The sequence below is a fragment of the Neovison vison genome, chromosome 1 (genome assembly GCF_020171115.1).
Source record: "Neovison vison isolate M4711 chromosome 1, ASM_NN_V1, whole genome shotgun sequence".
NCBI lineage: Eukaryota > Metazoa > Chordata > Mammalia > Carnivora > Mustelidae > Neogale > Neogale vison.
This window is the reverse complement of record NC_058091.1, coordinates 270,976,014-271,000,769: the sequence shown is the minus strand read 5'-3', so window position 1 is coordinate 271,000,769 and position 24,756 is coordinate 270,976,014. Positions and strand designations below refer to the sequence as shown.

Sequence of the window (24,756 nt, the reverse complement as noted above, 5' to 3'; positions counted from 1 at the left end):
TTGATGAGTGATTAAATTTCTTTGCTGATTATGGATCTGTTCGGAATTTATATTTCTCCTTGTTTCAGTTTAAATATACATGTTTCTAGGAATTTGTCCATATCTTCCAGGTTGCCTAATTTATTGGCATAAAATTTCTCATAGTTTTCTCTTATAATTGTTTGTATTTCTGCGGTGTTAGTTGTGATTGCTCCTCTTCCTTTCATGATTTTATTTATTTGGGTTCTTTCTCTTTTCTTTTTGATAAGTCTGGCTAGGGGTTTATCAGTCTTGTTAATTCTTTCAAAGAACCAGCTCCTAGTTTTGTTGATCTGTTCTATTGTTTTGTTTTGTTTTTGATTTCTGTATCATTGATTTCTGCTCTTATCTTTATTTTTTCCCTTCTGCTACATTTAGGTGTTTTTGTTTTTTGTGTTTTTTTGTTTGTTTGTTTGTTTTGTTTTGTTTTGTTTTCCCTTGGCTCTTCTTTTTCCAGCTCCTTTAGGTGTAAGGTTAGGTTGTGTATTTGAGACTTTCTTGCTTCTTGAGAAAGGTCTGTATTGATATATACTTCTCTCTTAGGGACTGCTTTTACCACATCCCAAAGGTCTTGGACTGTTGTGTTTTCATTTTCATTTGCTTCCATGTATTTTTAAAATCCTTTAATTTCCTGGTTGACCCACTCATTCTTTGGTAGGATGTTCATTAACCTCCATGTATTATGGTCCTTCCAAACTTTTTCTTGTGGTTAACTTCAGTTCAGTTTCATAGCATTGTGATCTAAAAATATGCATGGTATGATCTCAGTCTTTTTGTACTGGTTGAGGCCTGATTTGTGACCCAGTATGCAATCTATTCTGGATAATATTGGAGATGTGCACTTGAAAAGAATATATATTCTGCTGCTTTAGGATGAATGCTCTAAATATGTCTGTTAAGTCCATCTGATCCAGTGAGCCATTTAAAGCCCTTGTTTCCTTGTTGAGCTTCTGCTAAAATGATCTGTCCATTGCTGTGAGTAGGGCATTAAAGTTCCCTACTATTATTGTATTTTCATCAGTGAGTTTATTTAAGTTTGCTTTTAATTGACTCATATATTTGGCTTTCTCGAGGGCATAAATATTTACAATTGTTAGATACTTTTTGGATAGACCCTTGATTATGATATAATGCCCTTCTTCATCTCTTATTATAGTCTTTGGTTTAAAATCTAGTTTGTCTAGGGGAGCCTGGGTGGCTCAGTGGGTTAAAGCCTCTGCCTTTGGCTCAGGTCATGATCCCAAGGTGCTGGGATTGAGCCCCGCATCAGGCTCTCTGCTCAGCAGGGAGCCTGCTTCCTCCTCTCTCTCTGCCTGTCTCTCTGCCTACTTGTGATCTTTGTCAAATAATAAATAAAATCTTAAAAAAAATTAATTATCTAGTTTGTCTGATATAAGGATGGCTATTCCAGCTTTCTTTTGATGTCAATTAGCATGATAAATTGTTCTCCACTCCCTCACTTTCAGTCTGGAGGTGTCTTTGGGTCTAAAATGAGTCTCATTAGATGGGTCTTGTTTTGTTTTTTTTTTTTAAATCCATCTTTTGATTGGAGCATTTAGTCCATTTACATTCAGAGTAATTATTGAAGGATATGAATTTAGTGCTATTGTATTATCTGTAAAGTCCCTGTTCCTATAGATTGTCTCCATGCCTTTCTAGTCTTTGTTGCATTAGGCCTCTTTTTCCTACTCAAAGGGTCCTATTTAGTATTTCTTACAGAGCTGGTTTGGTGTTCATGAATTCCTTTAGTTTTTGCTTGTCTTAGAAACTCTTTATCTCTCTGTCTAGTCTGAATGATAGCCTTATTGGATAGAGTGTTCTTGACTGCATGCTTTTCCTATTTAGCACATTGAATGTATTATGCCAGTCATTTCTGGCAGGCCAGGTCTCTCTGGACAGGTCTGCTGCCAGCCTATGTGTCTACCCTTGTAGCTTAAGGACTTTCTTTCCCTGGCTGCTTTCAGAATTCTCTCATTACATTTGTATTTTGCAGGTTTCACCAGGATATGTCTTGGAGTTTACCTGTTTTTGTTTATTTTGATGGGATTCTCTGTGTCTCTTGGACTTGAATGCTTGTTTCCTTCCCCAGATTAGGGAAGTTCTGAGCCATAATTTGTTCAAATAAACCTGCCCTTTTTGCTACTCTTCTTCTGCGACTCCTGTGATACAGATATATTTTGCTTTATGAAATTGCTGAGTTCCCTAAGTCTATATTTGTGATCTAATAGTTTTCTTTTCCCTCTTCTTTTCAGCTTCATTATTTCCCCTAATTTTATCTTGTATATCACCTATTCGATCCTCTGCTTCATCCATCTTCATTGAGATTACATCCAGTGAGTTTTGCTTCTCAGTTATACCATTTTAAAAATTTTAGCCTGACTAGATGTTAGGTCTTTTATGTCTGTAGCCAGGGTTTCTCTGTCTTCTGTGCTTTTTTCAAGTCCAGCTAGTAGTCTTTTGACTGTTGATCTAAATTCTTATTCAGATATATTGCTTATATCTGTTTTCAGGAAGTCCTTGGCTGTGATACCTTGATGACCTTTCTTTTGGGGAGAATTCCTCCATCTGGTCATTTTGGCTAAGTTTCTTTCTTTTGTGTATCATTAAGGCTTGTAACACTTCCTGCACCTCAAAGTAATGTTCTATTAAAAAAGGGTCATACACTGTCCAGGGCCTGGCACTTCAGGAAGTGTTTCTGGTGTAACTGTGTGCACTCTGCTGTTGTGTTTTGGCTGCTCTTTCCTATGGGTCTGTCCTCTGCAGAGTTCCTCCTTACTTGCAGTGGGGAGTGCCTGGACCTTCATCTAGGTGTGGTTTGATTTGCTGGTTGAAAAAGGCCTGGAAAAAAGGAAAGGAAAAGGAAAAAGAGAGAGGGAGAGAGAGAGCATGAGAGAGAGAGGAAAGAAAAGCCTTTAAAAACAAAAAGAGAAAAGGAAAGGGAATGAAAAAACAAACAAACAAACAAACAAACCAGACATTCAAAAAATAAAAACAAAAACACTATAAGCCTGATTCCAAAGAAAAGAAAAAAAAATTAAAAAAGAAGTCTATTTCCAAAAAGAGAAAGAGATAGAAGCAAATGAGAAAACAAACTAACAAACACACAAAAAACTATAAGCCTGATTCCAAAGGAAGAAGAAAAAAGAAAAAAAAAAAAATCCAGCCTCATCCCATTTCCACCAGAACTGAAGGGTATGCTGTAGGGCACTGTATGACCAGTAGACATGGGGCTTGGGCTGCAGTGCTCTTCTCTGGGGGGAAGCCCCTTATGCTGGCTCAGAGTCAATCTTGCCCCAGTAAAAACAGCACTTGCCAAGCCGGAATGGGGAAGGGGGGAAAGGTCAGGGTTTGAGTGGCTCTTACCGCCACTGGGGGCTGCTGTGTTGCTCTCTGATGTCCCACCATGTTGGTAGAGGTGTAAATTGGCACCACCTCATTCTCTTCTCCCTGGACAGGGGATCTCATACCCCCCACCTACCCCCATGTAGTTAAGGAAACCATCACAGAAAAGTAAGGGCCCACTCTCCTGCATTTATCTCCAGTGGCTGGGATTCAAAACTCCAAATCTTAAAGGAGACCACACCGCTCAGATTTGCTCCCTCGACTAGGTTAGAGGCTCGTTGACTCTAACACCCTTTGTTCCAGAAAAGACAGCCCCCATCCTGCGCGATGCATGGATTCTATGCTGAGGCACCACCAAAAGCAGCTATTGTGTTATCCAGCCTCTGCACGTGCCTTTGTTTGCTGGCCTTGCTGCCGCTGAAAGGCCGTTTTCTGGGACCTCCAGGGTCTTTGGTCCTTGGAGAGGCAATATACCCTCTTCCAAATGTACTCCAGGAAGGAGAGCTTCTTTCCTAGTGCGACCCCAGAGGTCCCTACACCTCTTCATGTGGGCAACCTGGCCAGAGCTCTCCTTCCAACTAAAAATATTTTAAATGTTTGTCCAGTAGGGACTTGAATGAATTGTTATTTTCACGTATGTCCCAAGGAGACTCGTGAAAATTCCACTCTGGAAAGCAAGGGATGGCAATATTAATATTAAAGTGGAACATAAGGAAAAGGCATTACATAAAACTAAAAGGGTTGTTGAGAACACATATTGAGGACATATTCTGCAGTCAATTTGAGAGAATTTCTAAACATCTTGATGGTCATTGATAAATCCCAAGTATCTATAGTGGACTCCAGGATAAGAAATTCTCATTTGAATGATTTGTTTATTTATCTATCTCACCACAGTTCTTTGCTCTTTCCCTATATACATGCACCTTGCAATGTGACTTTGCAGGTCCTCTTACTATTAAGTGACCTCTTGAACTTGGGCTGACTTTGTGACTTCTTTAGGCAGTAGAATGTGCCAGAAGTGACAGTTTGCTGTTTCCAGTCTAGGCCTTCTGTGCTTCCTCTTTTTTCTTAGACCTCTGCTTCTGCCATCGTGACACGGCCAGGCTAAGCTGGGGGAGGATGAGAGACCATGGGGTAGAGTTCTGGGTTCCCAGCTTATAGCCAGCCAACCACTAGACGTGCAAGAGAGCCCAGCCTACATCAGCACAGCTCTCTTCCTAACCAAAAACCGGTAATCAAGCATGAATGAATCCAGCTGAGACCATAAAAACCACCACAGCTGACCTATCGATTCATGAAGAGTAATAAGTTCTTACAGTATAAACCACTGAGGTTTGAGGTGGTTACATAATAATAGCTGTGAGAACTATTTCAAACTTTGTACTCCACAGAGAATACTTATCTGTATCAGATGGCTTTGATTTAGAAATCAATTTGTAAAATTGATTCCAGGCCTGTTACAAAGAAGTCCTCAGTAGATTCTCCCAAATAAGAATTATGTAGACCACTTTTAAAAATCCTACTGCCTTAAAACTAGAAATTTGTTCTTTTAAAGAAAATTTGGAACACTCCTAACTCTCTGTTCTTTGAAAAGAGAAAAAAAATTCCTGAAATGGGCAGATCCTGTGAGTCCTATTAAGAAATACAAATGAAAAAATAGGTATGAGAAAGAGGCATCAAGCATGCAGAGAAAATGAAGAATCCTGTGTAGGAATGTGCTGAATGGTCCAGCCACAAACAAACTCCCTCTACCACAACAGGACTGTTCTAGTGGAAAGACGGCCCATGATGCTAGGGACTCAATACCAGGATCCATTGTAGCTACCCTAAAAGGGTCAGACATCAGTGCACTGTGCTTTCTAAAATACACATTCTCGCAGTCTTTGACCACCTCCTCACATTGTTCTCTTTTCTAAATTTCTCATGGGTATAGATGACGGACAGGAATGTCATGACTTGAACCCTAGCTATAATAAGGGTGTCTAGAAAAGTACTTTTTAATTTTTTGTGCTCTTAAAGCATGTCCCCGTCCTCCAGCTAGAGACTACTGTAAACAGTCATAACTGCACAAGGTGGATTTTCCTAACTTGTTGCAGCGAAGGAGAACACACATCCCATGGAACCATGGGGACCCTCCACAAGAGGGAGTTAGATAGAACCTATTATAGGATTTGGCCTTTGGTTGGGTGATTTGTGGAGGGTCCAAGGAACCAAAGATTCACTCTAGGTAGGATGCCATCGGAAAGTTATGTGTGGGGGGATTTTATGATCAAATATCTTAATAAATAAATTTTACATACAGGCAAACTATAAAGGAGGTCATTGGTAAAGAATTAACAGTCACTTATTTTAGACAAGAGAGGGGTATGTTTGGTATTTTGTGGGTGGCACAGTGACCTTATTTTTGTCTGTTTAGACAAAATTATGGTGTGGAATTGCATTCCTTTATCTCATTTAATCATGGTCTCAGAGTGACCCTGTCTGAGCTGGTATTATGTGAGATGGTTTATGGCCAACAGGAGAACAACATAGCTTACTGTTGAATGCCTGACCAGCTTCCAAATGTCAAAGGCTGCTCTTTTCTTTCTCAAGTGTGATCTTGGAGGGAACCAGAGTGGCTGCTGAGAAAGCAAATTTACTGTATTTGCCCCAGGTATCATTGTACTTAGTGGAGAAACTCTGGTGTTTCCCACCAAGGTCAAGTACAAGTCTAGTATGCCTGCTATCCATAGTCATTTAATATTTTCCAGAAGCTGAGTGAAAGCAGCGAGACAAAATGAAATAAGAGAAAAATCTTCAGAATGGAGGAGATAAATTGTTACTTGCATATATTTGCCTACCTGGGGATCCAGAAAAACAGCCAAAAAATTATTAGAAGTAAGGAGTTTAATAAGGCAGTTGGTTACAAAACCAGTATACACAATCAGCACATCTGTTAAATGAGCAGGCATCAGTTAGAAAATACAATTTAAAAAAGACATTAAGAGAGACAATATTTAGGAATAAACTTGACATAAGAAAAGTATGCAGAACCTATATAAATAAAACTAAAACTTCACTGGGAGACGTGAAGACTTAAATAAATGGAGGGCATAGCACATTCTTGGATGGCATAACTCAATAATTCTGCCATTTCAATTCTAATAAAAATGTCAAAAGTATTTTTTTAACTAGACAATATAATTCTAAGGTCACCTGGGAAGATTAATAAAAGGCTGAAGAATTTTTGGAAGATTGAAGGGTGACTTACACTGCTAGAAAGAAAGATTTATTATCAAAGTAGCATGGTTCTTGTGTAAGAATAAAAATAGCCCCCCAACGAGGCTCAAGTATATACATTTGGTGCAGGATAAGCTGGGATTTAAATGTTCTTTAGCTTCTGCTTCAGATGTAGAAAGCTGTTAAACACATCACTCCCGCCCTAACAATGAGGACACGACAGATAAACTATAAAATCTCGACTTCTGTTGAGCCTGGGAGGAGGGGTCAGCTGATTCAGAAGAGACACCAGTCCCTCTGAGGTGAGGTGGGCTTCACAGCCTCTACACTCCCCTGGAGCATCAGAGGTGGAGGCACAGCCCTCCCTGTGGGGGCCAGAAAGCAGCAAAACGTAACCCTGTCAAATCCACTGGTGTGTTATATGCACACCCAGAATAGCTGAGGTAGCCAAGGAATTCACACTCAGCAGGGAACCTTCCCACAGACTTCCACCAGGTGCTTGCCAGTAACACGGGGACCAGAGACTGGCCGCCTCCAAGCCCTTCTTGGAGGTGCAGGCAGGGGAAAGGCAAGTCATGGTTGTTGGGGACACAGAATGCCGTGTACTTCCCTGCCTTCTTCTCTTGTAGGATCAAAAGACTTAGCTCCCAGGGGTAAGGGCAGCAAACTCACTGGTTCACAGGACTCAAAGTGAGGTGGGGCGCGAGGCCCTGCCCACTTTGCAGGAAGATGTTCCTTGGAAGGTTGACTAAAGCTTCCAGTCTCTAGGCAGGGTGGAGTCTCTCACTGCTAGGGCAGACAGACAGAGATGCTGAGCACGGTAGGTGCATGAAAGGCACTTGATAAAATGGAACATCCCTTTGTGATGTTCACAAACTCTCCGCAAACTAGAATTTCCTCTGTCCGATAAAGGATATCTACCAAAGCCCTGTAGCCAGCACCGTCCTTAGGGGTAAAAGACTGAACCTGTAAATTATGGCCCTCCATACAACGGAATACCGCTCATCAGTAAGAAGGGTGAATTGCTGATACAAGCAACAACACCGGTAAACCTGAGAAGCATCCTGCTAAGTGAAGGAAGCCAGACTCAAGACTCCCTGCTGTGCGCTGTTATGGGGTCGGTCATCGGAAAGAGGCAAAACTGTAGGGACCTCAAACAGATGCGTTGCTGCCAGGGGCCGGGGTGTGGGAGTGCGGGACTGACTACAAAAGGGCTCAAGTGAGTTTGGCGGGATGATGGGAATATTCCATCTCTATGTCCTGCTCCTGGTGGTGACGACAAAGGAAGAAAGGGTTGTGCCATACACCATGCCTCAATCATCATCAAACCACCTGAAGAAGAATAACTTCTGATTTCTCACATCTTAAAAGAAGATAACTTCTAAATAGATTATGGACATGAATGAAAAAGATCAAACCATTAATATACAGGTGATGAATACATAGGGAATAAAAACGTAAAACACAACAAGGAAGTGAAGACCTTATCACAGTGATTATACATAGGATAGTGATTGCCCAGAGGTAAGGGGAGCGTGTCCTTGAGAACAGACTAGCTGCGGGAATCTCTTGTCTCTCCCTCCCCTCTTCCCCCTCCCCTCTATCTCTATCTCTACCTCAGTAATACAGACGATAGTTACATGGATGGTTGTCTTATGATCAGTTATCACTGTGCAGCCTGCTGTATATGTACCACATTTTATCATAGAAAAAAAGGTAAAATTGGGGTCCAAATGTAATTTTCTACATTTTACACACAGAGGATTTAGGCACGGAGAAGCCAAGTCTGTTGAAGATTAATTTCTCCCATTACCTAGTGTGATTCTCCACTCCCAATCTGATGCTCCGCTAGCCAAAGCAGTCACACAGCTTAGCACAAGTTAGCAGACTCTGAATCTTATAAACCAAGGCCAGTTTAAGAGGACCTAGGTTACAGATAAGAGATGGTTAATAAAAAAAATGAACAAATGGTGCAATCTGAGTTAGAATGGTGGAATCCTTTTAAACATCAAAGTAAAGGCAGAAGCCATAAAGGAAGAGATCAATAGATTCAACTACTCTCACATTAAAAATGACATACAAATTTTGAAGTATCAAAGCAAAATCAAAAGACAACATGAATTGGGGAAAATATTTTTAAAATACATGGCAGATAACAGGTTAACATTCTTGAAATCCAAAAAGCCCTTAAAATCAATAAAACCAATAGCAGAATAGGCAAGGAATACAGATAAGCCATTTTTAAGGGAAGGGATATATATTTTTAATAAGCCTTTAAAAATGTTCATCCTCTCTAGTAATCTAATAGTTGCACACTAAAATTGTGTACTCATCACGCATTCAGTTGTCTAGGATTAGAGAGAACAGAAACACCTAGTACTGAGAGGTTAGAGAAAAGAGAGCACTCTGTAGCGTTTGGTAGAAGAACAGTTCAGCAACAAGAGCTCAGAAATTCCATATTCTTTGATTTAACCAGTTATGCTCAAAGATATTTATAATAGTGATAATTGGAAGTGACCTGAGACATTCCAGTGGTGGGGAACTGGCTAGATTGTGTTACTTTTTTTGGCTCTTTCTAGCTGCAAACGTGTGACGTAGAAGAGGCTCCTCTTGCTCCAGGGAGATCTCACCCCATCCTGTCCCACAGCTGGTGCAGGCAGCAGCTCGTGTCTTGGATACCATGGCTGATATTGCACAGGGCGGTGTCTTTGAATAATTTTGAATGACATAAGAATATGTTCACTATATACTATTAATCACATAAATTGTATGAAGTGCCAAGAATAGTTTCTGGAATGTAATAAAAGCTATTATTTTATTAATTTATTTTTATAGAAAACCTAGATTTATTTGTTAAACCATTTCAAAGACCAAACAGGGATCATCTGAAGTATTCTGAGGTCTTCATCCCAGTGTCACTTGTGGGTATGGAAACCAACCTGAGAGGTTAGACATTGAAGGCTCTAACCTAAGAGGTTTATAACAAAACAGCTGGGCGAGACATGGTGGAAGGAGGCAAAACTGGTCAGAAGCACTTGTGTTTGTGGTAGTATATGTGGCCGGGATGTTGCCCAAGAGGCTTCCTAAAGATGCCCAAGTGAATTTATCTGGGTCCCAAATTAGTAAAAAGACCCTTCCCCCTGTGGAGAATGAGAAGAGGCCAGAATTTCTCTGAGATCTCTTGTCTGTCTTTTTAACGGGTTGGGGGATCCTGAGATTCTAAAGGGGTGTATATCTTAGACTCAGCCTCCCTCCTTCCCATCCAGTCTACCTACCCCTTCAAGCACCTGCTCATTGTCTGCACGTGAGCCTGCTGGGGACAGAAGATCCGTAGAGTGAAGGCAGCAACTGTAGACCCCCCAAGAGGGGACCTATACCCAGAAAGTTTGGGGTAGATGATAAACTTAGATGCCCTCTTGGCTAAGTTAATTTGCCTTTACTAATAAAGATCATAGTTTTTTTTTTGCTCGTGACAACTTTTCATCTCAATATAGTCTGCCTCAAAAATGAAAGGGTTCAGGTAAGTTTTGGAGAAGGAAACAGACTTTCAACAACATCCACTCCATGGTAGAGGCACCAAGTTCTTTCCTACATTTGTGAGTAAAATCCCACAGCATCATACCTCATTCTCAGTGATCCCCATCCGCAGCCCCACACTGGCCAGCAACTGTTAGTATCTACTGCCATCCCATCTTCATAACCTGTTACTGACTCTCCTGTCCGGACTCCACCCATGTTATACTGGCTGCTCACAGCTTGGGAAAACATTCCTTCTCATCTCTGCAGCGAGGCTTGACCTTCTGCTGGTAAATGAATAGTCCTTCTTCATCGGTGTAAGATGTAGGGATGTCTCCCTGCCCTTGTTCAAGGTGCCTCTGTATCACACTCTTCATGGTCATCTTCATCCTCAGGAGCTGGATGCAAAGCCTGAATATTGCCTCCAATGCTCATTTATCACCAGGCACAAATCAAAATTCAGCAATAGCTTCAACATTATTGTTATCATCACTGTCTTCTTCTTCTGCAAGAGACTTTTTTTTAAATCTTTGTGAGCACAAGCTGGAGGGAGGGGCAGAGGGAGAGGGAGGTGCAGACTCCCCGCTGAGCAAGGAGCCCCAAGACCCTGAGATCATGACCTGAGCTGAAGGCATATGTCCTACCAACTCAGCTACCCAGGTGCCTCTCTGCAACAGATTCTTGTGATTTGTCTACCAGATTCGGCATTCACTATAACCTACGAATGCTCTCATGGATAGGCATTTTAGGTTCCTGGACATTGCATGCAAACTAATGGTGGGGTGTTCCAGGGAGAATCCTAATCCAGAGCCATATAACCGAGACAGGCAGCTCTCCGGGATGCCAAGGGTCCAGGCCCTGCCTGATCAGCACAACCTCCGTATCTGGCTGCTGCCAGAGCCCTTCAGCCAAGCTAGTTTTGGGGAAACTTTGGAGGAAGCTTACAGCTGCGTCCCTTGTCCTGCCCGGTAAGAGCTATTATTTTAAACGTAAACTTTTCAGTGTATACACAGGCCTAGCATAACAAAGAAAAGTAATATATGCATAGAAAGAAAACTAGAGGGACGCCTGGGTGGCGCAGTTGGTTGGACGACTGCCTTCGGCTCAGGGAGTGATCCTGGAGTCCCGGGATCGAGTCCCACATCGGGCTCCCAGCTCCATGGGGAGTCTGCTTCGCTCTCTGACCTTCTCCTCGCTCATGCTCTCTCTCACTGTCTCTCTCTCTCTCAAATAAATAAATAAAATCTTTAAAAAAAAAAAAAAAGAAAGAAAACTAGAAAAAAATTAAAAGGATATTTACCAAGATTTTAAGATTTTACATTGGGTTGATAAGATTATAGGCAACTTTTATTTTTACTTTTTGTGTTTTTCTATACTTTTGATATTTTCAGGGTGGAATATATATTATCTAGGTAGTTAGAAAAAAAAGAAAACACCCAGTTAAATCCAAAATAAATCTCATTTAAAGGGCCGGGCAGAACCAGGTCAACAATACAGCTCACCTGGGAGAATTGCGGGCTTTTGGCTACTTTCATTACTTTGAGTTTTCACATAAAAACTTAAACTTTATGGATGGAGAGAAAAATCAGCGAGAGCAACTGTTTAGAATGACGTTCAGCGATAGTGGTGGAAATGAACCCATTAGAATGTGGAAATGAGAGGAGCTGTGTGACACGGGTCATCCGTGTGCAGGTTGTAACCTGAGCAAAACTGTCTTCTAACCCAGTCCTGCTCTTCACAGATGTTCGGGGTTTAAAGAAAGCTTGGCACGGGGCAGAGAACAGATGGAGAACACAGTGGGAAGCCCCCGTGCCCTGCACCCAGTGATTAATGGGGGAGATAAGGAGAGAGCAGGCTTTTTGGAGTCCATACTTAAGCCTAAATGGACTTTATAACATAGCTAGTTCCTCCTTTGTATCTGAGTTCCCTGTTCTGATAAGGTGTTGGGGGCAAAGTGAGAGTGTTAAAAGTGGCATGGTTTCTTTTCCCTTAAGCCACTGATGTTAATTACTGGTGTTAATTGGGAAGAGAAAACCCACAGGCTGAGTGAAATGATCAGATGTCCATGTCCTTAAAACTGAGCTTGATATTTACCCCCTTCCCTCCCTATCTCCTTCTCTAATGTTCTCCTGCATTGTTTAGAACCCTCCAGTGACCCCTCACAGGCCTCAGAGCAAAGTTCAAACTCTTCATCTTGGCACAAAAGACCACTTTTCATTCTAGCATCTCCCCAGGTCACCACATCCTCCAACCACACCAAACTAGCTTTAGTTCTCTTAAACACGGATGGCATATTATCTGGCATCTCTGGACACTTATAGACTTACTAATATTATCAAATGCCTGCTGTGTACCAGGCACTGTGCTAAAGGTATTAGCTTCATGCTCATCCTATCCTGTCTCTATTTTATAAAGGAGAAACCTGAGGTTCAAAGACAGTAAATACTTGGCCTACAATCACATAGTAAGTGGCAGTGTCAGAATTTGAACCCACATTTTTTTTTTTTTTAAGATTTTATTTATTTGTCAGAGAGAGAGAGGGAGAGCGAGCACAGGCAGACAGAATGGCAGGCAGAGGCAGAGGGAGAAGCAGGCTAACAGCCGAGCAAGGAGCCCGATGTGGGACTCGATCCCAGGACGCTGGGATCATGACCTGAGCCGAAGGCAGCCGCTTAACCAACTGAGCCACCCAGGCGTCCCTGAACCCACATTTTTAAAAAACTGCTTTACTGAGCTATGATTGACATACAAAAAGCTGTAACTATTTAGTGTATACAACTTGATGTGTTTGGAGGCAAGTATACACCTGCGAAACCAATATTACTGTCAGTACCACCAACTTACCCATCACCCTCAAAAAGCTTTGACTCCAATTCTTTTTTTTTTTTTTTAATTTAATTCTGGTAAAATAGATATGATATGAAACTTAACACTTTTTTTTTTTTAAGATTTTGTTATTTATCAGATAGAGATCACAAGTAGGCAGAGCAGCCGGCAGAGAGAGTGGGGGAGGCAGGCTCCCTGCTGAGCAGAGAGCCTGATGCGGGGCTCCATCCCAGGACCCTGGGATCATGACCTAAGCTGAAGGCAGAGGCTTTAACCCACTGAGCCGCCTTGGCGCCCCAAAACTTACCAGTTTAACAATTTTTAAGTGTATGGTTCTGCAGCATTAGCTGTGTTTACATTGTTGTGAAACCAACACCTTCCATTTCCACAACTTTCCATCTTCCCCCACCTGAAACTCCGCTCCCATTAAACGTGAAGTCCTCAGTTCTCCAACCTCCAGGCTCTGGAAACAACCCTTCTACTCTCTGTCTATGAATTGAGCCATTCTAGGTAGCTCATGCAAGTGGAATCATACAGTATTCGTCTTTTTTGACGATCGGCTTATTTAATTAAGTTCAATTAATTCAAAATTCATCCATGCTCTAGCAGGTGTCAGAATTTCTTTCCTTTTTAAGGCTGAGCACTATCCCGTTGTGTGTATATATCACATTTTGTTTATCCGCTCACCCAGTGGTGGGCGCTTGGATTGCTTCCACTGATTGGCTCTTGTGGCTATTGCTGCTGTGAACACAGGCGTACAAATACCTGTTTGAGTTCCTGCTTGCACTTTGTCTAATTTTTTTTTTAAAGATTTAATTTATTTATTTGTCAGGGAGAGAGAGAGAGAGAGCACAAGCAGGGGGAGCAGCAGACAGAGGGAGAAGCAAGTTCCCCGCTGAGCAGGGAGCCCGACACAGGGCTCGATCCCAGGACCTGGAGATCAGACCTGAGCCAAAGGCCGATGCTTAACAGATTGGGCCACCTAGGCTCCCCCTGCTTGCACTTCTTCTGAGTAATTACTCAGAAATGAAATTGCTGGATCATCTGGTAATTCTGTCTCATGACATGGACAGGGTTGAAGACTGTAGGCCAGTCATCTTGTAGACTCTCCCTCAGTTTAGTTAGACTCAGGCGATGGTGTGGGCTGGAAGGTCACAGATACTGTGTTTTGTTGTATCTCGCCCCGTGGCGTGGCATACGACGTCTCTTTGGTTGCTGGTGGTTTTTACTTCGATCACTCATGATGCTGGGGCTGGCCAGGTGTCTCACTGTAAAGTCCTTTTGTGATTCATAAGTAACTGGTGAGGAGATACTTTGAAACTATGTAAATATCTCTTTAGGCATAAGCCTGTCCTCCACTGGGGTTTGGCACCCATTGATGTTTCTTGATCAATAGATGATTACTACGATGGTTTCCAAGTGGTGATTTTCTAATACCGTCTTCACTTCTCCTGCATTTAACTACATAACTTTCTGCTGTAAAGAAGAGAGCTTTCTCTTCTCATTTATTTATGCTTCAATTTCTATCAGTCTGGATTTATGGGTACTATTCTATCCAAGGGGTTCTAATCTGTTACAATCATTATTTATTTAGATGCTCACAACTTCTCAGACTCAGGCAGTGGAAGCTGCTTCACATTGGTTCTCGTGTCCTCTTGACATTTCTTTGTCACTGTTTGGGCACTTCCGTACTTCATGACACAAAAAGATGGTTCCAGGCTCATCTTATTTTCATCCTGGATTCAGTGATTTGAAGACAGCATATTTACTTATGAAAATAGGGCTAAATGTTTGAAATGCAAAAACAGGGCAAGCTAGCCCGCTTTGTGTGCACCCACCATGTAGCTACGTGGCTTTCAAATGTCACTGTAGGTTGGTTCCCTGATTCGTTAGGCGTTGACTCCAACAGAAGACGTGTGTGTTTTATAGTCAATTAAACATTAGCTGGAAACCTGCCCCCCACCCCAGGGGATCCACCAAGAGGGGCTAGCCCTGATACATGTGGCAGGATTGCTGCATTTCCTTCTCCTGGATACTCCAGGGCCGGCCAGCAAGGGAGCTCTGTTTGGAGGAAAAACAGTTTTTTTACATATTTCTCCTTAATGGTAATAGAAGTGAAACTATTGTTGTGGAGAGACACTGGGTTTAGACTGCGCCATATGGCACCGAGAACTGTTCATCACTACAGCTTCCAATGCCTGAACTCAAAATAGCCCATATTTCTGCCTTGATGGAGAATTAGCCCTTGACCGCCAGGAAACACTCATTGTAGCAGCTCTTCAGCCATGTAATCTTAAAATAATTACTAATTAAATGAGAATAAAATAGAGTCCATGATAACAATAATAATCACTGTAGCATTGGTCATTATCCAAGCTACTGTTTGGTGGAGTGTTACCTAGGGGAAGACGGCTTGCCAAAGGGGGAAAGCCCTCAAGGGAGCCGAGACTTTCTCACTGCCACCCCGAGGAAAGGGTTTGGGACTGCCCTGGGGGGCTTGACAACGGGGCCGACCCAATTTCACATTCCATCTACATCACCGATGTCATGTTGTTTCAAGGCATTTGTTCACTAATACAGCAGGCAGCATGCCGTGGAAAACCAAGGAACAGGAACAGCTTTGTGGCACTTGTCAACGAATTTATGTCATTGTGAGAAACAACTCAAGCAGCTACCTCGTCTTCGACACATGGCAAGCGTTACTCTTATTCCCTTCTCGGGGAAAAGCCAGACCCTTTCGCCAGAGGGCCTTTGGGTGCATCTGTTCATCACTAAGTGGTTGCAAGTGAGTATGTGTGTTGGCATCAGGCGAGGTGGGCTTCAGATCAGGTGCCCAGGCCTGCCCAGCTCTCCAGGAAAGTCAAAGGTGGAGGCTGTCTGGGTTGGAGGCAGGCTTTCTGCTTCTCATTGTTGGTGTGACCTGAAAGAACCTGCATTCCTTTACTTATTCATTCACCTGACAAATGAGCACCTATTGTGTGCCAGATATCATACTGAGTGGCTGGGAATACGGATCAAGACACACATGGGTGCCGCCCTCAGGGATCTCACTGTCCCCAGGGGGGAGCATGATACACATTCAGAAGTGTAAAAAGGGCCCTGGGGACAAAGAAGAAAGTGCATGAGAGGAGACCAGGGGGCTCTTTGCAATGCGAAGTCTGCAAAGGACCCTTGAGGGAATGCCACTTGTAATGAGGCCTGAGGTCCCAGGAGTGTTTGACCAAACAACAGAGGGAAGAACATTCCTGGCAAAGGGGTGCCATGGGCCAAGCCCTGTGTGACGATGGACCCTCCTGAGTTTGAGGAACTAGTGGAGGTGTGTTGTGTACAGAGAAGCCCAGAAGTACTGAGCGAGGGAGATGGTGATACAAGGAGACCCTGGGAGTGGGGTCCCCTGGCTTCAGGGCTTTGGTAGGCTTGGGGAGGAGCCCCGACTTGGTTCTCAGTGGCAGAGGAAGCTTTGGAGGTGAGCAGCGACAGCACCTGGTTTCTGTCTGTAAAAGCTCAGCCTCCTTGCGGGTGGAGAGCGGCCTGGAGGGGGCGGAGCCTGGGCTGATCCCGGAGACCAGGTAGGAGGTCATTAGAGAATCCAAGTAAGAGAGGACAGTCACTCAAGGAGGTGGCAGGACATGGCAGCAAGTAGACTGATGGAGCTTTCATTTAGGCCGTAGACTCTGCTGGGGGTGGCCAGGACGTGGAGAGGTACCAGGGTCGGTTCTCGCTTCTCTGGCTTGAGCAACTGGATGAATGGGTGTGCTGTATGCTCAGTTGGTAACTATCCAAGGACAACTTTATCTGAGGGTTAAAATATTGTTTATCTTTATTGTGGCAAAATATATGTAACGAAATTCACCATTCCAACCATTTTCAAATGTACACTTCGGTGGCATTCGTTCCCGTTGTGCCATCCATCACCATCACCATCGTCTGTCTCCTGAACTTTTTCATCTTCCCCACCAGAGACTGTCCATTACACACAAACTCCATGCTCCCCTCCCCGCAACTCTTGGCTGCCACCATTCCTCTCCGTCTATGAATTCGACTGCTCTAGGAACCTCAGATAATCATACAATATTTGTCCTTTTGGGACTGGCTTATTTCACTCTGTGACTGTCTTCAAGGTTCATCCATGCTATAACATGTGTTTCAACTTTTTCTCTAAGGCTGAATAATTCTGTTTTATGTATATACCACATTTTATTTATTCATTCATCCATTCATGGGAATTTGAATTGCTTGTACCTTTTGGCTATTGTGAACATTGCTGCTATAAACAGGAGTGTACAAATATCTGTTCCAGTCGCTGCTTTCACTTCTTTGGAGCTCATACCCAGAAGTGAAGTTGGTAGATCATATGGTAGTTTTATATTTAAAACTCTGAGAAACCACCCAACTGTTTTCTGCAGTGACTGTACCATTTTACATTCTCACCCACAGTGTGCAAGAGTTCCAGTTTCTCCACATCCTCGCCAACACTTGTTCATTTGTTTATTTTTTTTGATAATTGCTATCCTAATGGGTGTGAAGTGGTATCTCATTGTGGAAAAATGCTCATATTTTTAGATGAGAAGTATTCACATGGTGTTGTCAAGTGAATGGTTGGCCATACCAGGTAGGATTTCCAAAGAGCGGTCTTCTGGCTCACAGATGACTTTGAATTCTGCTGATCATGCTGTGCAGTGGGCTCTTGTGAACACCTCATCGCTGTGGAGTTTCCATGTTTGTTGTTAAGTTGTCCTCTCTCTGCCAGTACACATCTCTATGTGAGGATGGGAGCATTTGGGCATTTGGATTCACTTCCGGTGAACAAATGACATTTTGTACTGGTTTTCCCCTTTCAAGTCCTTGTTGCAGCCCCAAGGGAAATTAACCAAGAACAACTAACTATGAGCTGGAAATAAAAGTGGTGGAAAGCTTCAGAAAGGGGATTTATCACCATGTTCTTGGGAGGTATAACTAGCTAAAGTTAAATAGGTTTGATGATCTTTTGGAGTGAGTGGAAGGCATTTTTGTTTGTTTTTCTTTTGTTTTGTAACAAAGAAAATGCAGCTTTAAAGTGTTTTTCAATTTCTCACTCAGCTTCCTTTCATTTTCTGATTTCTTTACTCTTAATGGGATAACATAAGCCAGTTTTCTGTCATCTATTATTCATCAACGCTGTCGATTTACCCTGAACAGAATGAAGGCAAGGATGTTATTAAAATAAAACAACTTCCAATTGAGCTGCTAATAAATGCTGAAATGCATCCACATTTCTCCTATTGATTATATCCTGCCAACAAAAGCAAACACAAGCATGTGCGGCATGCTGCCCATGGAAATGAAAGATTTAATTAGATGAAAACTGAATGAGCTGGAAGATCTACTGCTCTTGGCTATCAGACAATTGTTATTCATAATTGGCGGTTTGAAATGTCCCTGCTTCTTGAGGCTTTTTCCCTTAAAAAAAAAAAAAAAATCCCCTACCTTGCAGTAAGATGAACATGGTCATTAGTAAATCTTCCCCAGTGCTTTTTACAAGCTCAAGGTTGTGGGCTAGAAAGAGCCCTGTCAGGCCATAAATCAGGTGTAATAGAACATCTTGAAATTGAGAATTAGCAGGCGAGAGCAGAGAGACAGCATGTCTTCTCCATTTCAGGCCCATCTTCGCCCATCTTCAAATGCTGCAGGTGGGAAAGGAGGTGCCCGTGGGGAGGGTGTAAGAAGAGCTCCATAAACTCAGAGAGTGGGATTCTTTAGAACTCACTAGCTCTGGAAGTGTGCGTATGTAAAGTTTAATGTCTGGCAAGTGCACCGCTTTTTAGTGATGGGAGTGGATTAAAAAGTTGGTATTCACTTTGCCAGGAATGCTTCAAGTACCTATCCAGCGGCCTGCTTTTTAAGATAGTGGGGCAAAGAAAAACGGACAGAAATCACTGCCTGTGGCAGCCACGTGGCAGTTAGCCTATGCATATTTTCCCTTTTGGAACCCCAAGGCTTTATTTCTTCATTTGCACAACAGGGATATTAATTGTACCTATCTCACTGATATCTTATGGGGATTGAGTAAGACAATGTAGGCAAAGCTTTCAGCACTGTGGCTGGGCACATGGTCTGTGGTAAATGAATATCAGCTATTAACAATAAGAATACACTTTCCACATGTACAAGGCCCTACGGGGAAGACATCATTTCTTCTACTTCCCATAGCATCTTTTTAAAAAAATTTAAAATCAATTTAATTAACATATAGTGTATTATTAATTTCAGAGGTAGAGTTTAGTGATTCATCAATTGCATATAACACCCAGTATTCATTACATCATGTGCCCTCAATGTCCATCACCCAGTTACCCCATCCCCTCACTCTCCCCTCCAGCAAGCCTCAGTTTGTTTCCTATAGCTGAAAATCTTTTATGGTTTGTCTCCCTCTCTGATTTCATCTTATTTTATTTTTCCTTCCCTTCCCCTATGGTCCTTTGCTTCGTTTTTTAAATTCCACATATGAGTGAAATCATATGGTATATGTCTTTCTCTGACTGACTTATTTTGCTTAGCACAGTACCCTTTAGTTCCATCCACATTGTTTCAAGTGGCAAGATTTCATTCTTTTTGATGGCTGAGTAATATTCCATGTGTATGTGTGATTGGTGTGTGTGTGTGTGTGTGTGTGTGTGTATGTACACACACACATATATAAATATGCCATCTTCTTTATCCATTCATCTGTTGATATCTCGTCTGGGCTCTTTCCATAATTTGGCTACTGTGGACACTGCTGCTATAAACATTGGGGTGCGGGTGCCCCTTTGGACTGCTATGTTTGTATCCTTTGGATAAATACCTAGTAGGGCAATTGTTGGGCTGCAGAGTAGTTCTCATGAAAACTTTTCCTCTGAAATAAAAGAAGTGTCAATCTTTCAGTCTTGGGGTTCTTACAGATTTGGATGGGAGTTGATAATCATTGAACAAATGTGTATATAACATCTTAAGTCATTTAAAAAATAGTTTTTCTGATTATAGAAGTTCTGTGATTTGTTTTTCTTTCTTTCTTTCTTTTTTTTTTTGTTAAAGATTTTATTCTTCAACACAGAGAGCGTACAAGCAGGAGGAAGTAGCAGGGAGAGGGAGATGAGTCTCTTCACTGAGCGGGGAGCCTAATGCAGGACTCGATCCCAGGACTGTGGGATCATTATCTGAACTGAGGCAGATGTTCAACTGACTGAGGCACCCAGTTGCCCTGTGATTTGTTTTTCTAATTACAAAAGAAGTAACAGCTTGTTTTTGACAGTGGCAGTGAGGGTCATGATAGTAGAGCCAGATTGTCTGCGTGCACGTTCTTGCTCCTCCCAACAACTGTATGAAAATCGGATGAGTTAGGACCCATGAAACACATGTGGCTGAGGCTAGCACATTATATGTACTTGATAAGTTCTAACTAGTATTTAATGAAATATGGTAAAAATCAACTAAAAGGTCCCTGCTAATAATACAAGTGTACTATATGATTAACAGTGCTACACACTGTGGGACATCTATTAATATCAGCGCATGTACTGAACTCTTATCGCTACCAGACTCCACACTTGGTGCTTTGCACACATCATCTCATTTAAGTCACACAACAGTCCTCTGCGGTAAGCAATATTATTATCCTATTTTCTGAGATGGGAAAACAGACTCAGTGATATTAGGTCACTTCCCAAGTTCATAGAAGTAGTAAATGATGGAGCTAAGATTCCATTGCAGGTCTCTCTGGTTGCAAAGTGCATCTTTTTGTTGCTTTACTTTGAGAAGCCCAGTATTGCGTGGACACAGGGCAGCCCATCTGAATGAGAGAAGCATGACCTAAGTCAAGTGGGAGAGCTGGCGGAGGACAGGAAGATGTGCAGTTGATAATAGTTTGCTCCGTGCTATAACTGTAATTCTTCTAATGAGGCTTCCGTCTTTTTTTTTTTTTTTAAAGATTCTTATTTATTTATTGAGAGAGGGAGAACATGAGCAGGGGGTAGGAGCAGAAGGAGAGAGAGAGCGAGAGAGAGAGAAGCAGATTCTCTGCTGAGCAGGAAGCCTGGATGTGGGGCTTGATCCCAGGACCTGGAGATCACAGCCTGAACCAAAAGCAGACACTTAACTGACTGAGACACCCAGGCACCCCCCTTCTGACTCTTTCAACACGGTGAGTGTGGACATTAGAGCAAAGCTGGCTATTGAGGTGGAGCCCTTCTGCAGCCCCAGCACAATGCTGCATATTAAACTGGGGCTCAAGGAACCCAGAAGGGATTTTCCAAGAAGCCTTTATTGAGCTCCTACCTGTTTGGGCTTGATTCTTGGTGTCATATTGCACTGAGTTTATGCTATGCTAGAATCTCAGGCTAGATATTTTTTTTTCTTTAATATCTGGCCCCTACAATCACCACTTTGCATAAAAACACCGCGGTGTGTTAGTTCTTGTTTCTCAAGTGTAATTTGACGTAAATTGGAACAGATAAACAATGTCAATGAGAATATCTCTTGCAGACACTGACAGAACTTATCCGTCTAGAAATGAAGAGATAAAGGACGCATCAATGTTTAATTTTTCTTTGCACGTTAATGTAACCACTGAACTCTCTTGGTCCCCAAGCAAATTAATCATCACACAATGAGAGTAAATGACACATGATCTGTATTGAGCTCTTGTCTGTTGGATCAGCTACCCCTCGGCATGGTATCGTGGAAGAGGCAGGCCTCTGCAGCGGAGTGGTGTGACCAGCTGTGATGGGTCTCAGCACATTTGAAGTCTCCTTGGAATGGGGCTCCTGGGTGGCTCAGTTGGTTAAGCGTCCAACTCTTGATTTTGGTTCAGATCATGATCTCGGGGTCCTGGAATGAAGCCTGGAGTCACTCTCCCCACTCAGCAGAGAGTCTGCTTCTTCCCTGCTCATTCTCTCTGTCTCAAATAAATAAATAAATAAATCTTAAAAAAAAAAAAAAGGAAGTCTTGGAAAGCTCAGGGCACTGATCTTCTAGCTTGAGGTTAGTTCTTGGCATGTTTGTGGAGTGAATATTCCCTCTCTCTTGTAGAGGAGGTCCAAGCTGGACTCTGAAGTCCTCATGTTAAGCCTGGTTTCTCCAATCCCTAGTTGTAGTTGCATGACTTTTATAAATCACAGCCTTTGGTTCATGTGCAAAATAAGGTTGTTAATAACCATATATATACATGTATATGTCATATATATGTATATACATAAAATATATAAATATAAAAATTATATATATATATGCTTTTTATTTTTAATTGTGGTAAAATACCCAGTGCTCATCACAACACATGCCCTCCTTAATACCCATTACCTGAGCATTGGGTGTTCTATGCAACTAATGAATCATCAAACACTACATCAATTAACCAATGATGTGCTTGCTGTACAGTGGCTAACTGAACACAATAAAAAAATAAAAAATAAAATAAAAGACTTGGAAATGTAAAAAAAAAAAAATTGTGGTAAAATAACACCTAACATAAAATTTACTGTCTTGCCCATTTTTTATTTATTCATTTAATTATTTAATTATTTTTTTGTATGTTACGTTAGTCACCATCCAGTATGTCCAGTATGTCACCATCCAGTATGTCATCCAGTATGTCATTACGTTAGTCACCATCCAGTAGTGTTCCTTGATTCATTGTTTGCGTGTAAAATCCAGTGTTCCATGCAATACGTGCCCTCCTTAATACCCATCACCAGACTCACCCATCTCCCCATCCCCCTCTGCTCTAAAACCCTCAGTTTGTTTCTCAGAGTCCACAGTCTCTCATGGTTTGTCTCTCCCTCTGATTTCCCACAATTCACTTTTCCTCTCCATCTCCCAGTGTCTTCTCTGTTATTCCTTATGCTCCACAAGGAAGTGAGACCATATGATACTTGACTTTCTTTGCTTGACTTATTTCACTCAGCATAATCTCTTCCAGTCCTGTCCATGTTGATATAAAAGTTGGGTATTCATCCTTTCTGATGGCTGAGTAATATTCCATTATATTTATGGACCAGATCTTCTTTATCCATTCGTCTGTTGAAGGGCATCTTGGCTCTTTGCACCATTTGCATCTTGCCCATCTTTAAATGCACAGTTCGGGAGGCTAATAGACTACATTTAAATGTAATTATAACGCCACCAATCTTGCTGCCACTCGCCCAGTAGAACTGTTGTGCAGAGCAAAGTACAGGCAAGGATGGGAAGATGCTTGCTGCAGTGAGCAGTGCTTTGCAGGCCTTGGGTGCTGCTGTCTGCACGGCTCACCTCCTCTCTGGGTCCATTTCCCCACCAAGGGCTTGAACTTTAGATTGCTTTAGTGCTAACATTCTGCAGAAATACTACTTCTACCAGGCAGAGGTTCCCAAGTCAACAGGGAGGCAAGCCTGATGCTAAAAGGCCAAGTTTTCTTCAGGGAAGCATTGGCGTCATTGTGCACGTGGAGGTTTTGTCACTTTCCCTGTCACCCTCTGGAAGTAAGCCATTGGTAAAATCTGCCTGACTTGTGGGTGACCCTGATCTATCTCTGTGTCTGTGTCTGCATCTGTAACTGTATCCACCTCTCACTTCTATTCATTTATTTACTCAAAAATGTTTATCTAGCACCTTCGTCCCTGCTGGGCATGGTTTGAGGTGCCGGGGATACAGCAGTGAACAAGAGACAGATCTCGCATGGAGCTTACCTTTCAGTGGGCTCAGCGGACAATGAGCCTGGAGATAGAAAAGGATAAGTTAGAAGTGATAGATGCTGTAGAGGAAAACCAGGCCCAGAGCTGGAGGGTGACCACAGGGGTTTCTCTTTGGATTGGATTGGTCAGGGAAGGCCTCCTCAGAGGTGACACTGTGGCCACGCTGAATGGGGGAGAGGACCAGCCACGGGAAGGTGCGGGGAAGCGTGCTCCGGGCAGTGGAGGGAAGAACTTCTCAGAGGCTGTGGAGGCTCCTCCCTGCCCCGGGCCTCTGTGATTCTGGCTGAGCCAGGGGAGCCCCAGGGCAGAAAGATCTGGGGTTCATTCTCTTCTCTCTGGGTTTCCAGAGATGACCATATTTCGAGAGCTCAGAGCGATGTGATACGGAACTCTGGAGCATCTCCAGGCCAATGGAGATCCACGCTGGGAGAACAGAAAATCTTACTGGTCCCTTTGCTTCATTTGGCCCTGTAAGTACGCCTCTCTTGGAGCCCCTCTCCTCAGAGGCCAAGAGGGCCCCCCTGCCTCTGTGGGCAGCTGAATTCCTGCTGCCCCAGGCCTGGTGCTCGGAAACCACCGGGGAGGGCATCAGGAGCTGCCAGTGAAGGACACAGATGCCATACTCCTACCAAAAAGGACTGTGACATTTGGTACCAACGAGCAACTCGGTTAGTGAGGACAGGAGGGAGTAAACATTGATTGAAGCTCTCTGATGTATCAGGCTGCCAAATTACCAAAACTTATTTATAATTTTGCATTTGTTTGGCTATTGGTTTAGCTGCTTTAATGGGGAACAAACTAACAGAGTCTTTAATGAGGTGGAAGGTAGTTTTCCTGACATCTAAAAATTGGAGCTAGTAGGGGAAGTAGAGTCTCCCTGTTCCACCATGGAACACCACTGGCTCCTTCCGGTCTCTGGCTTCCTGCCATTTGAGAGTGCTGCGCTGGGCCACGGGGTCACAGGGGACTCAGACTGCCGCTTAGAACGGCGTTCCTGCCTGAGGGAAGGGGACCGGTAAGTGAGGACATGTTCTTAGTTTTAAGGTTGTGACCTTGAAGTGGTAGTTTTAAGGCTGTGACCTTGGAATGTGTTACTTTGCCTTATTCTTCGTTAGGCCATAGCATTGCCAGATATAGCAAACAAAAA

General features: G+C 42.7%; 1 pseudogene; it reads right to left on the bottom strand.

Moving 5' to 3' along the window:
- Nucleotides 1-10,211: 10,211 nt before the first annotated feature.
- On the bottom strand, nt 10,212-16,911 carry LOC122892911 (annotated as a pseudogene).
- Between the last annotated feature and the right edge of the window lie 7,845 nt (nt 16,912-24,756).